The sequence below is a fragment of the Motacilla alba genome, chromosome 5 (genome assembly GCF_015832195.1).
Source record: "Motacilla alba alba isolate MOTALB_02 chromosome 5, Motacilla_alba_V1.0_pri, whole genome shotgun sequence".
In the NCBI taxonomy this organism is placed as follows: Eukaryota; Metazoa; Chordata; class Aves; order Passeriformes; family Motacillidae; genus Motacilla; species Motacilla alba.
The window spans coordinates 53,696,624-53,711,411 of NC_052020.1; the positions used below are offsets into that span (position 1 = coordinate 53,696,624).

The 14,788-nt window shown below is 41.3% G+C and overlaps 1 protein-coding gene across 5 annotated transcripts in view; it reads right to left on the reverse strand.

The window, feature by feature from the left end:
- The window catches only part of AKT1 (AKT serine/threonine kinase 1), a 78,869-nt gene that overhangs the window by 47,424 nt on the left and 16,657 nt on the right, over nt 1–14,788 (reverse strand). The gene's annotated exons all lie outside the window — the stretch shown is intronic.

Here is a 14,788-nt window from a genome sequence, read left to right on the forward strand (position 1 = left end):
ACTCTGCCCCATTAAAAAAAGATTAGATGAGTCAAAGACTTGGGCAAGAGTGATTTTAATGATGCATTTATTTGTTTTATGAACATTAAACCTGGAAAGTACTCAGCAGAGGTTCCTCATTAAAATCCCAAAGTTGGTGAGGCTGAGAGATGACCTGGTAGCTTGGGGGGTGGGAGCCCATGGGAAAGCAAGAGCAGGGGAGGGAAAAAGCAGGACACAGCCACAAAGAAAACAGAAAACATCCTCATTGAGGATGTTTTCATCCACCACTCCTTGAGTCCCTGGCTTGCTCTTCTAGGCTCCCATTACCACATCATTGTGTCATTCCCAAAATGAATTAAAACCTCAGGGAATTGTAAAGAAATGGAGGAAAAAAAAGGTTAAAGGACATTAGGGGAGATTTATGGAAACAGCAACATTTCTAAAATAGATATGAACCAACTACAGAGGCAGTTTGAAGAGGGGGGGAAAAAGCTCTCTTAGTAAAAACTAAGCTGCAGAACACACATTTTAATAAATAAGCAATTTATGGAGAGTAAGAAATTAACACATTGTCTTGTTATCCTTTAGCTTCTGGGTTTGTGTCCTGATTTTCAACATAAATGCACAGAGTTGTTTTCGGTCACTTAAAATAAAAGCTCTACCAGTAATTGTGTGATCATGCTGTGCATCAGGAAATTTCTTAAAAGTGCCAAGAAAATAAAATCAATGTAGAATTTTAAAATGTTTATACAAACTGATAAATATTTCGTAGAAAGATGAATGAAAGCTAAGTTAAACAAACATTTCAATGGAAAAAATAAGAAACAACATTTAAAAAGAGGTGGTGTCTTTATAGGGCTGGGGCTAATTTGGATTTCCCTTCTTCATTTAGTCACTAGCAAGTCTACAAAATCCTGGAGGAGCACAAGGAGACCATGTTAGTTCTAATAAAAAGTTTCATTTATCTTGAGGCATTTAATGGCCATCAATGGAAAAATTAGGAGCACTTCCCAGAAAGCAAGTCCTAATATTTGTTATCGTGGCAACCTCCTGGTTACTCCTCCAAATTTAGTATTCCACAGATAAGTTTTACTGAGTCACTACCCCAAACTCAGCAACGAAAATCTCCTCCAGATAACAGGAGTGCTGCCTCACTTCAGAGGAATTTTGCAAAGTAACTTAATTGCATGCTGAGAATTTATTAAAGCAACTTGACCACTCAGTAGTGTAAGAGCAGAACAGCCACGGCAGCTCTGGTGCTAAGCTTAGCCGAGTAACACAGGCGTAAGAAGCTCTGCCAAGGATTTCTGTGCCTTGAACTAAGGTGTTGTCACTGTAAAGCAGAGCACAATCCACACTGCTGCTTCAACAGGGTCACAAGGTCAGTCAGACACACTATTACATCTCATTTATTTTTATAACAGACAGCAAAAATGTTGAGTCTTAATATAATCAAACAGCAAAATTTGTGCTGGATTTCAGTGGTACCACAATTTAGCCCTGTGACATTGAAACATGCCTAAAATACAACTAAAAACACATACATATAATCACAACTATTTTTTAACCTCAAAGTTATCTATTATATTAAGCTCATTATACTTCTCTGTAACAGTTCCAAGCTCTAGGAGAGAATGCATTTCAGTCACACAGAGAAAGATCTGTTTCTTACACAAGGACAAATGAAATAAAGACCAACCTGAAAAAAGACACAATCGAGACCCACCTACCTTGACACTGCTACCATAAATTAATTTCCTTGTTGCCAACAGCATCTTGCTACACTAAGGTCACTTTCCATTTTAAAAATCCCATAAAAAATGGATAGTATGTCCCACCCAGAAGAGGGAAGCAGATAGACACAGAAGATGGGAGCCTGAAATACAGTTTCCAGTCTGCAGTGCCTCTTACTTTTGTTTTGGGAGGACATGGCAAAAATTCCATTTTCTATTCAAACTGCTCCTATAAGCAGTGTTAAACATCACCCCCAACCTGCCCTAAACTCACACCAGTTTCTGTGGGCATCAAATCTGGTACTTGCCTCACTGGATCTTCTGAGGTCAGGGACTGCCACATCGGCCCCACCTTTCCTCCACGCCTGGTTTTCCAAGCACAGCACACCACACAACTGCTCCTCACCACACACATTCCTTCATCCACCCTAATCCTGAAAGCCCCATCCCTTAACTGTCCACTCTCTGCAGTTCCATCTTCCCACTCTCACTAGGATGTCTCCAAAGAACAGAAGCCAAACAAACTCCAAAGCACATCCCTCACCTAACCACATTACAGCTTCCCATCAGGTGTAGAACTTGCAACAACTACAACAGCTCTCCAGGAAAGTCAGATTGCCACAGTTTGAGAACACCAGAAAACCATAAATAAAACTTTAAACTTTTAAATGACACCTTTTTGCTTTTTCTTGCTTATTTTCCATTTTCTTGTTTATTAATTCAATTTTTTAAAACAGGAGAGAGAAAGAGCCCTACAGGTCACCTGGGGTAACATTCCTGAAAGCCAGGTGCCTCAGGGACTTCTGGCAAGGAAGATACAGACATATGTACAGAAAAGCCTGCACTGTTTGATGCTTAGCACACCCTGTTTTACAGCATTTCCTGCCACTGGTCCCTGAGCTGATGCTTCCAGCTCAGGTGGCAGCTGCTGGGGGCTCCTCTGCCACTCCAGGGGTCAAGCCAAGCAAGGCCACCCTGCAAACTCTGCTGCTGCCAGTAAGGTGGGAGGGGAGCAGGAGGAGAAAAGGGGAGGGAGGAATAGAGGCACCTTTTGGAGACAGAGAACTGTGCTAGACATGAACTAAGACGTGGCTACAATTCTGGCTGAAATAGCTGCATCGGAGCAGTGCTGACCAAGGGACAAGCTGGGTCTCTGGTGGGCAGAAGGGAAGGCACTGGCTGGGCTGAAAGCATAGGCAGGGCAGGGAGAGGCTGCAGCCTGACCCCCACCCAGGCCATGCCAGTTGTGCCTGTGGCCATCAGCAGTCCTCTCCTGCTCCTGTCCCAGCACTAACACAGGCAGCTGGAAGCACAGGTTGTGCCCAGCCTGTGGGCAGAGTATGCTCTCCACTCAGCACCTCCTTGCTGACATGCAGCCAGTTCGAGCAAGCTGGAATCTCAAAGCTGTATCCTTCAGACACACACAGACACGTAGGTTATGTTCCACAGAGCTAAGGTGGAGCCTGGCTGGGAGCACAGGGTTGCTGCACCGACCCTGCTCCTTCACAGGCACAGCCAACACTCACAGGAAAATCTCCCTGTGTCACACTGGCCACAAAGACTGTGCCACCCCCTGGTCTGGGGAAGCTGTAGGTTTAGATTATTCCCCTACTTGCTGCTTTTGCACATTTATTTCCCCATCCCCTGTGAGAAAACCTTTTTAACTTCAGGATTACAGCCTGCGTATCAAACTAAGAGACAAAAATGTTTCCAAAAAGCCGTCACTGAACACTTAAAATTTTCATTTATCCACAGCATACCAAATGAACCTTGGTTGTGGGCAGACTTACTGCAAATTACAGTTTTCTAAATGAAGACACATTTGGCTATAGAAATTGGACAATACAGGTAACACCCTCTTCTTTAATAAAGACAAAAAAATTTAAAAAAAGAGAGAACAAAGGACCCACATGAAAATTACTGTCCTGGTATTTTATTTGGTAGTAAAATTGCAGCTCAACTACAAGATTAACTAAGCACAAGTCCACTACTGGGTCACTACCACTGATTTGAGAACATGGTTTTTTATACACTTTTCTTCCCCTCATCAGAGAATCTAAATTTCCTAGTTTAATCATTTTCCCAATTTCAAAAGAAATGGAAGCCTTTCCAAGCAATGAAGACATCTAGTTATTTAATCATAGATGCAATACAAGATTAAAATGGCTTTGAAAAATTAATCCTTTATGATAAAGTTTCCCAATGAACATGAAATCAACAGGTTCCAAATTTCAGGTACAAAATCAGGAGCATGTGGTAGTTTTGCTGCTCTGCAAAACTACCACATGCTCCTTCCTGCCTGTCCTTACTGAAAATGCAGTCTAAATTGCTACTTCCATAAAGAAATATATCCGATACTAACAGGAGTTCTATGAAAAATTCTTGATGGCCTGCAAGGATTGTTGTACTTAACCCAAAGGTAAAATTTACAGTAGTTTATTATACAGAAATCAACTGCTCTGCAGATATGCATACAAGCAGGTTCTCATTTCATGCTGCAGTTGGAACCTCTACCAAATTTTGGATGGTGGCAATTAAACAGCTTCATTTGCAGTCCTCTATTCTTTGCATCTAATTCATGACAGCACACAGGATGGAAAAAAAAGGTGGTTATGGCATTTCATTAGGTATGCTTCCATGTCTTAATCCTTAAAAAGGAAACTGTAAACAGTAAGCTGGAAAAAGCATGATGATGAAAAAGCAAAGAAGATGGGTGAGGGAAATAAAAGGATTTTTTTAAAATAGAATTTAGGATTATAAACATCATTGCCTTTTTTAGAAAGATATCCATCCACATTCCCCCTTTCTTTGTACTGAAGTTTAATAACATTCTCTCCAAGTTAGCAATTTTGAGAAAATCACTGGATAAACACTTGTATTAACCCAGCTACATGGCTCAGTGCCAAATGTAATGCCAAACTTCCCAGTTGCAAAACGAGCTGTTTTTACACACCAAAGTAACCACGCAGCAGGCCTGCCGAGCCTGAAGACAGCTGACAGAGATGACTGTTGCTGTCCCCCCATTGCACCGACATCCATCCAAATACCAACATCTGCTGTGCTACAATTTACTTTTTACACAACATTTAGCAAAACAGTGCCTCTGACTGCAACATCATTAAGGAAGTAACAACAAATAAATCGCAAAGTCCCATCAGACAATTGTAAAATTAAAGCATAGTTTGCCTTGCATACACTGAGCTTTAGTTCAGATGTGCTGGACTTCAGAAATAATAAGCATTAGAAAGAGTTTTCTTTTATTAAACACACAACACAAAATTCTGTAAACCATGACAAGTGTAATCCATCATTACGGTGTAAATTACAGTTTTGAGGATATTGACTTGACTCAATCGTAGAGAAGCAGATGCCTGCGAGGCAGCACGGCCTGCCCGGGACCATCGCAGCAGCCCACACTCCTAACAGGATTACCCTGTGCCTGGGAGTGTAAGCTCTAAATTCAGGGCCTGCTCCTTTCCAAACACTCAGAGCACGTATTTGTGCTTGCAAAGTAAGGAATTAACATTCCTAGAAACTCAAGTGCCCTTTGCTTTAAAAGCAGGGCTGAGCGAGGGGGCCAAGGCAATCGGACACCACCGCACAGAGGCGAGGTGGGCGCTGGTAGCGAGCCCTGTTACAAATTCACAGCGTGGAGGCTCAAAGCAGGATTGTGGCTCCTGAGTGCAAGCCAGGTCTGCTGAGTGGTTCCTCAGCACTGCCCAACACAGCTCACACCACACAAGACCCTACATGATCAGTGTCCTCCAATCAGTTGTCCTTCACACCCTCATCACTCAGGGTGCAACTCAAAATGGGGCTGCACTGCCACTCTGACACAGCCACATGGCTCAGGCTTTTATTGGCACACAGGCAAAAGAGGAGGAAGAACAAAGAATTTTAATCTTTAAAACTGTTACCAATTTTCAAAACCAACTCTTTCTCCCTTCTGTCCTGCAGCAATTCTATGAATGCAAAAAAATGCAAAAATAAGCAAAAAAAAAAAAAAAAGGAAAATGTCTCACTTTCTTTTGAAAAGCAGATACTGAAATGAAAAATTTAATGAAAACCAACTTGAATTTTATTAGACATCAATTAAAGGGTTTCACCTCAATCTTTCTGCTCCATATCACCCTCTTTAACACCTTTAATAAAAAAATGCTTGAGTTACAAAAAGCAACATTTTTTGTTGGAACAATCAGTCCCCCCTACATCTCCAGACAACGTGTCTGTCAGGAACAACAACATACCCAGCACTCAGCTCGAGATACAAGAACTTGGCAGGCCGTATTTCAAAGCAGTTTCACCAAAACAATACTGTTTCCCTTAAATCCCTATCAGCTTAATAGTGGAAGACCATAATATTTCAGATAACATAGACAGCAAGCGTTTTGGTAAATTCAGTGGACATTCTTTATCCAATCCAAAAATAGCCAATGTTCACAGCCTGATTAACAGAAATGCTACTTCACCTTAATTCATGCTAAAGGCAAGGGGTTAAAGCTTAAATACTTCTGGGGGTTTTGGCCAGTGTTGATCTGTGTTAGGCTATGTATATATGCACACACAGAGAAATATATATTTATTTAAATATATATATATGCCCACTTGAGGACACAGGAGAAGCCATGCAAAGCACAGCCTGTGCCCAGATCCTCTCCTAGGCAGGGTTTTAGAGGACAGACTCCTTTGTACTAGCTACTACGTGTTTGCACAACACAAGTCAAGGTCCAATTGGAAACTTATCTGAAGAGTTGCTGCTGTGCAAACTTTAAGTTCTGAGTTCAGAACTGAAACCCTATTTGTTTGTCCATTTATCCCCTGGCACGGTTGGCTTTTTGTCAGACAGATGTATGCCACATGCAAGTCATTTCCCAACCTCTCTGCTCCACCTCCCTCCACACACTCTGCACACACTCTGACCCCTCAGCAAATGTTGTAAGAGAGGAGGAAGTGCTTCTGACAGTTTGCATACTCTTCACAACAACTTTATGCCAGAGTATAAATGTTTTCTCCTGCCCTCCAACCCTACTTGTAAGGAAACAAAGCAAAACAAACACCACTTCACAAACAACTGAATGCCCTAAACCTAGCAGCAGGAAAGGAAAGGGGAGGGCAGGGGTGGAGAGGAAAGGACAGAGAGGATGGATTACACTGAAGTTATTTTTGTCCTGTTCAAGTGGATGGGCAGAGACAACTAAATATAGAATTTATCAAGGCAGGTGAAGAAGAAAGATGACATGAGCCCCATGTTCCAAGGAGTAAGCAATAAATGAAGTATACTTCTACCTCATGGCCCAAAAAGCTTCCAAAACCAAACTTATTTGCATGAGCAAGAGTCAATTGAACAAATACTCAACTCACTGCCTCCTTCCCTTCAGACATGTCACAACGAACATATTAAGCAGATAGGTTTCCTGTCTCTTACCTGGTTGTACTATATATAAACAAGACCATAAAGTTCACGTTAAAATGGAAAGAGCTTCACTCTGTGGTGACTCTGGACAGAAATTCTTTAGAAGAAAGTATGCTTGCATGTACAGCTGGGTAATAAAGCTTTGCTTGAAATCAAACATTAAGGAATGTTATGTTGTCAGTGGCAACACAAAGGATGTGGTTTCTATGAAATTTAACCAGTTGTGTCAGGGACAATTGCTTTCTTCTGGTCACACTGCAGTCCAGGGCTTGCTCAGATTAACTGCTACAGTAGTCTGGATTTCAAAAGTGAAAATCCATTCATACGTATTTTTAACTCCTTCCAGGGTGTGAGTTAGTCTGTGAAATGCCCTGGGTGGCTGGTGCCAGAAGCACACACTCCATTCAGTAACTGAACAGGCCAGGCTGGAAAACAGACAGCAAGAGTCACCCAGGCTCTTGGGCTCACAGAGCCTGCAGCCAAGGACCCAAAGAATCACATCCATGACGACGTTAAGGGCTTTCCCTGCTGGCACACAGAACGAAGGAAACCTTTGAAGGGAAGACATGGCACCATTCAAGCCATGACTTCAGTGGAAGCCATACTCACATCAGTGCCATAATCTACCACTGGGCTCAAAGAACAGAAAGCTTTTATGTGGAACATTTTCCTTCTACCATCTGTGCTCCCAGTTACCACAGTATCCAAGAGCCCCACAGCTTGAGGTGCATTTGTCCTCACAATATCCCCATGAAGTGAGGAAGTGCTGTTATCACCACTTTCCAGATAGGGAACTGGGGCACAGAGAGAGAAAAATAACTCTGTCCGAGGTGATTGTATAAGGAGGAAGTTTGTGGCAGAGAACGGTAAGACTAGGTTCAATTCTCAGTTCCAGGATGGTACCCTCCTGCACCAGACACCTCTTCATCTCCTGGATGCTCTGCCTTCAATTTGACTGACCTGCCAAGCTCCTCTGGGCCACATGGAATGGGTAATGGATATGCCTTTCAGCATTTCCAGCCCAAGAAAAATGGAAGAGGGTATCAGACGTAAGGGCTGTTTGCATTCAAAAATTCAAACCTGAACAAGGAAAACAATTTCCAAAATAACCACTACTATCCTGGTATTGTGGGAAAAGGAAGGAAGACGTATCAAGCTTTCAAAGCAGAAAATTAAAAACATCCACAGCAGATTCTAAGTATAATTTAAAAATAATTAGTGAAAGTTTAACAGGAAGCTGGTATTAGACATGCATCCTTCAAGAATCTCCCTGCTCTAGACAGTTTAGGTTATACAACAATAAGAAACAAAAAAAAAGTCCCTTTGGTACTACAGCTATCTCATTTCATACACAGATCCAAACACAGGCCTAACGTAGTTTCATATGGAGACCTTGGCTCCAGACTTCACACAACACTGTCTCAGATAAAACAAATTCCAGAGGCTGCATACTACTCAAGGTTTCCCATTCCTGGCTGAGCCAGGCTTCAATCCTGCCCTCAAAGGCTCTCTTTTCTAAGTGAAACAGCACATCAGGTCCAAAATTTACTCAGTCCTCTGGGACTCTAGTTGCAGCCATCCAGAGAACCTGTTATGAAATAATCTACAACTTAAGGGCATTCATAAAGCAGCATTTAATGTCAACTGTTTGAGGTGACTATTACCCTGGAACAGCAGAGATCCATCACACTATGGATCACCGGGTTTATCGAATCTGACTCCAAAAGGTGACTGCTCATCTCAATGGCCAAAAAATGACAAGACTCCTACTAAACCACCAGGAACAGGCCTTGATGAATGACACAGTCACTACACTGATTTGGTCAAAGGAAGAAATTTGTGAGTCGGTGGTAGCTGCGGACACCAATCAGCCATGATGAACTTCCAGGTCACCTCTGCTATCCATGGACTATTCTATCAATTGCTGCTGATAAGCTGGAACTCATGGCCCAGGCCTCAACTTTCACTGTAAACTCCAGCCACCAGCAACACAACATGCATCTAAAGCACACCTCCTCTGCCACAGAGTCTGAAGGAGCTGTAGCCAACCAGCTTCTTCTGAAGGTAGCACCATCAGGCACCTCATTTAACTCCTGCCAGTGACAGAACAGAAGCCCTGCTTGAAGGTGCCCAGAAAGAACAGAGCTAGAAATTTCTCCCCTTTCTTTTATACCAGGACTATAAAAATTAAAAAAAAAGGAGAAAGGCTGGAATGAGGTTAGAAACATTTCTAGTTTCTGACAGCAAGCCTCACAGCAACAAGAGCCAAATAAACAAGTGAAAGCAAAACTTCCAGCAGCTTCACAGCTACACAGCAATCTTAGTAAACTTGACATTCTAGCAACTAAATCAAAAAGTAAGTTTTGGGTTCAGACCCAGAGCACTTACAAAAAGTAGTAAATAAGCACAGTTTGTTTATTATTCCAAGTTTTGAACCTTTCCCTTGAAAAATCCTAACTTCTGTATATGAATAGACCAGCCAACACTGAAAAATTAAAAGGCCTGTTGACAACTGAGGAACTGCTATTTATTTTCTCTTTGATGGCCATGACAAGGAATACAAAAAATAAAGCCAAACACCTCTATAATATGAGGTTGTTATTCTCTTTCAAAATCAAGGTGGGCTTTGCATGAGATCCCCAATATCCCAGTATTAAACCACTAAAGAATCACAGAATACTTTATGTTAAAAAGAGCCATTTGAGGTGATCTGGTCTGATCACCCTTCCCAAAGTGGGGTCACTCAGAATGCTGCAAGAGCATTTTTAATTCTGAATTACCTAGGTGCAGTTAATGTTAACATTAACTGCACCTAGGTAATTCAGAATTAAAAACCATACAAACACAAGAAATAGAAGAAATGCAATTTTATCAAACTGCAATTTTCAAATCGAATTTGAGGAACAAAATCTCAAGCCTGCATGGGCATGCACCCTCATTTTTATCTCCTTACCTCCAATAACTGGTCCGAGCATTTTAAGAGTCAACAGAAAAACGAGTATCAATACATTCTCTGTGTGTTCTGGGCATAAAAAGGAGAAATGAATCCACTGTTCCTCCATGGTTTATTTCACCACATGAATGATGAGAGAAAAAGCACAGGATTGTACATGGTCACAAAGGTATGCATGGCCCCTGAAGCGTGAACATGTATCTACAACCACACATCCTGTTGTGTGTCATTCCATTTCTAAAATAATGCCTGAAAAGAGGAAAGTCTCCAGAAACATGAGGTTTTGCCATAAGCACACCCACTCTATTCACAGGAATAAACAAACCTCTCCAAGAAACCAGCGAGAGCTCTCATGAAGTAGCCCATTCCTAGTAGCCTGGAGCAGCTCCCAGGAAGAAAGCTTTCCTCTGGCCATAGGAAAGGTTTCTTAAAATGTGAAGAGAACTTCATATATATCCATTTTTTTGCAAAATCCTACCAGTAGCATGTCAGAGGATTAATAAAAACAAACAAACCCAAACTTCAACCCTAAAAAATGCATAAAACTTATTACACTGTATCTGAATTTTTTCCCCTATTTTAGATGCAGCTTTTCTGTAACATGGTTTGTGTTACTGCAGTACACAGAAACTTCAGATACACATCTGGATCTGAGCCACCTGCTGTGCACATGGAACAACGAGACAGTCCCTGTTCTGAGAGCTGACTGTCACAGGACAGGGACAATGGAAAGCCAGACACAGACACACACAAAAAGGGGGACCAATACTGGGCATTGCTGGGAACAGCAGTCTCAGTACACACACATTACAAGTTCATTGGGGCCTTTTATAAGCAACACAAGGAGCCAGAGCTTTTGAAGAGGATAATAAAGCAGCACTGCAGCTGTTTACAGGGACCATTTCCCAAGAGTGAAAGGGTAGCACAAGAGAAAGCACGGAAAACTGCTTGCTTGCCTCTATGTTGTAGTCACAGTATAGACACATGCTAGGCTAACGGGAGGCAGAAGTTAACATCTTAATAGCAAATTAGAGATGGTACAAATAGGTATGAAAAGCAAAAGCAGCTGGTTTTATAGCTCAATGCAACAGAGGAACTAGTGGTAGGGACAAAGCCGCAGCCTAAAGAACGAGCTCTGCTCTGTTCAGAGCAGCACTCTGAATGGGACACGGTTACATGCCAAGCATACAAAGATCCAAGATGATGCAAACCTTAGAAAAGTATATTCTCCCCTCCAGGTTTTGCTTCTGTTTTCCATTTTCAAGAATAACAGTACAGTCCAACAACTACAGGAACTTAAAAAAAAATCAACTTTGAAGATTAAAAAAGTCTCTGCAGCTGATCTGCTTAGAGCTGAGACAAGTCACTATTTTTCAGAAAGAAATCTGGCCACCTGCTGCTCTAAGCAGAGAAGGCGGGATACATGTAAAATCATGCTCTCTCTGAAATTACAACTGATATTACCCAGGAAACACAGACTAGACTGGGAAAAATATGCATTAATTCCAAATGGTGCAGTGTGCTGAACTGAACATGGCTGGCTAGCAGTCTTCATTCTGTTCTCACAGATTTGCTCATCTTAAAATAATTTTGTATTATTCCCAGTGAACAATCTTCTACAGGCACCTTGCGACCTGTGGCTTCTGTTCAAGTCAGAGTGTAGATATCGGTAAGACTGGGGCATCACAAAATGCCTCAGGCATTAACAGAAAGAAAGTTACATGAGTTATAACAGAAGGATGAAACACCTACAGAACAAAAAGTTCCTACTGCAGCAAGAGCAGCACATTCTAACCCAATAAAAGCAATCACCAAGTCTAGTCACAGAGCACACAAGAAATCAGATCAGTCTAGGCCAATTACGAGGTGTAAGTTTTAAGCAACTGATCTTTATGCAGCCGTGCCACCATGGCTGAAGGGAAGACACTGCTCCACTACATCTGCCTTTAACAGGGATGTCCCACCGTGTTCAAAATGTGAGGTCACATTTGGCTGCCACATCTTTGCAACCCCACTGCATAAAGGGTGAGAATTAACCCAGCTTGTAAAAGCAACAGTCTGGAGGAAAAATGCCTCATTTTACCTGAACATGTTGAATCTGGCAAGAGCTGGCAGTCAGGGAACACACAGAACCCTTTAAAAATACACAGCATCGTTTATTACACTGGGACAGTACTTTGTGTTGCACAATCCAAGCTTTTGTTTCAAGCAAGAAAATGTTTTCTAAATATTTTGTCACCATGACAGTCTAGCCCTGGACTCTTAATTCTGCCCTTGGTTGCTCCAGAAAACCCCTGTGAAGTCAACTGTGTTGCACAGCTTGTCACTGCATCCCAGGCTGCCAGGAAGGCTCACCTGGCAGAGCAGCCAGCAGCATCCTCTTGGGCCTGCGTGTTCTGCACAGCTCTTTCAGCCTGAGTTATTGCCCGCCACAAACTAAGATCTGTGTGAAGAAACAATATCACATATAAGAGGAAGAGAGGTTTGCAACTATGAAGCACCAAACATCTTCCCAATAGGTTAATCTTTAACTAGGACAAAACCTGCTCCTGAGATAGCAGAATGAAAAATTTCAAAGACAGAGAGAAAATGGGGCACAGGAAAACATCCCAATTTCGAGGGCCCTTTTCCAAGTAAAAACATGTCTTCCAGGGACATTAATTTGGAAACTAAATCTGAGCAGATACAGCCCAAGTCCACAGCACAGCACCAAGAGGAGCAGTGGAGCATTTCCGTATGACTCAGGAAGCCCAACAAACACTTCTGCAGAACAAGACCAACAGGGTGTTTATGTACAGCAGCAGTGTCATGTGAACGGGCGGTTTAGTTTGTGAAATGAATGTTTGCATTGTCATTAAAAAAAAAAAAAAAAACAAAACAAAAAAAACAACCCAAACCAAAAAACACCCTCTATTCCACACTTACAAGTTTCCAACATAAAAACATAGCAGGGGAAGGAAGTACTTCAGCAGCCAAAATTTACAAATTCTTACCATAACTTTGGCACAGTAAACTTCTCCAGTGTCACAAAGGCCTATTCTTCAGGGGGCTTGGTTGCCTTCTTTTTCAGAAGGACTAATCCACATGTGAAGGCTATTAAAGAACACACAAAATGCCAACAGAAGAATAAACACACACATTTTGTGTGTGTCTGTTTTCCAAGTTATATCTGTTTTTCCTTACACAGATACCTAAGAACAGCCTGGAGGCAGGTATTCCTGCTTTCTTGCTTTTTTCGATTAAGCTCGGTAAGCTTTTTCCTTTCCCAAAATGACAATGCTGCTTTTATTTTAATTCATTCAAATCAGTGAGAGAGATTCACCCTCTTGAGCTGCACTCAAGCAGTCAGGCTTCAGGAATTTAACAAAGAATGAAGATTTTAATACAGAGGGGTTTTGCTTGTTAGTTTGACTACAAAAGAAATATCTCACAGTAACCTTTTAATTGTTTGAGAGGCACCTAACTAGAATCTCAAAGAAAATGCTTAATACTCTAAGTTACACTTGGCATTTTTGCACAGCAAAACAAATTCAAGCTCTGAAAGTCAGCATTTTCCCCCTTATTATCTGAAGCTACATAAAAGCTCTAACATAGATTTGAAAGAAATATAACAGAAAATTCTGCCTGATCAAAGTACATAGAGCTAAATTTATCCTTCAGTTTCCAAAACACCACTTGGAGATTGGGCATTTAGAGTTCTATTCACTGGCTAGAAAGAAGCCAAATGGTACATTTTAAAAAAGTGACTTTGAAATATTGTTATGAGAACAGGGACAAGCTATGTAAACCCTAAAATTCTGTGGGTCTTTGTATTCACAATTATTGTCACAAACTAAAAGGCTCGTATTCCCTACTAAGCAAACATTTACAATTAAATCCATTCTGCACAAAGCATTTGCATTTTGAGATAGAACAGTCAGTTGTTCAGCTGCTGTGATTTAGATGGATTGGTTCATTATTGCTGCAGTTCGTTTTCAGCTACACTGTATAACAAAGGGGTGCCAATGTAGTCGTGAATGGCTTTAAAGCTAAGTATGCTGCTATTCTTCCATGATGATGTAATTTAGCCATCTTCCCATCTCTCAGATCAAGATATCTTGACTTTACAGGCTAAACTTCAGCAGAAACAACAGAAACAAGCTGTCACAAGTGTTCAATAGGCATTACAGAGATGCTGCAAGTCAGCTGGAGGTTGTTGCCAGCAAGTTTGCAGTGGTTTTCCACAAATGAAAATGCAATTTTCACCTAATTCTTATTTAGAATAAATGCTTTTCTTATCATGAAAGTGATAAGGCAACTTTGACTTCTACATCAGGAGATACATCAGTTATATACCTTTCAAATGTTCCTGCTAGACTAAAAAAATACCTACATCAGAAAAGAAGACCAGATTTACAGCCATCCCTGATGCAAAGAAAACTTCAAATTGAAAAGGTCAAATAGTATACTTCTCTTTCACTGTTTGAAAAATAACACCAAAGATAGTGTTAAAGTCACCAATTTCATTCTTTAAGAGAGATTAAAGAGAGAGTAACTTCTTACACAGGCAGACAGTGACAGGACAACAGAGAATGGTTTCAAGAGAAAAAAGATAAAGATCAGATGAGGTTAGAAATTCCTTAGGCTGAGGGTGGTGAGGCGCTAGAACGAGCTGCCCAGAGAAGCTGTGAATATCCCATTCCTAGAAGTGTTCATGACCAGTTTGGA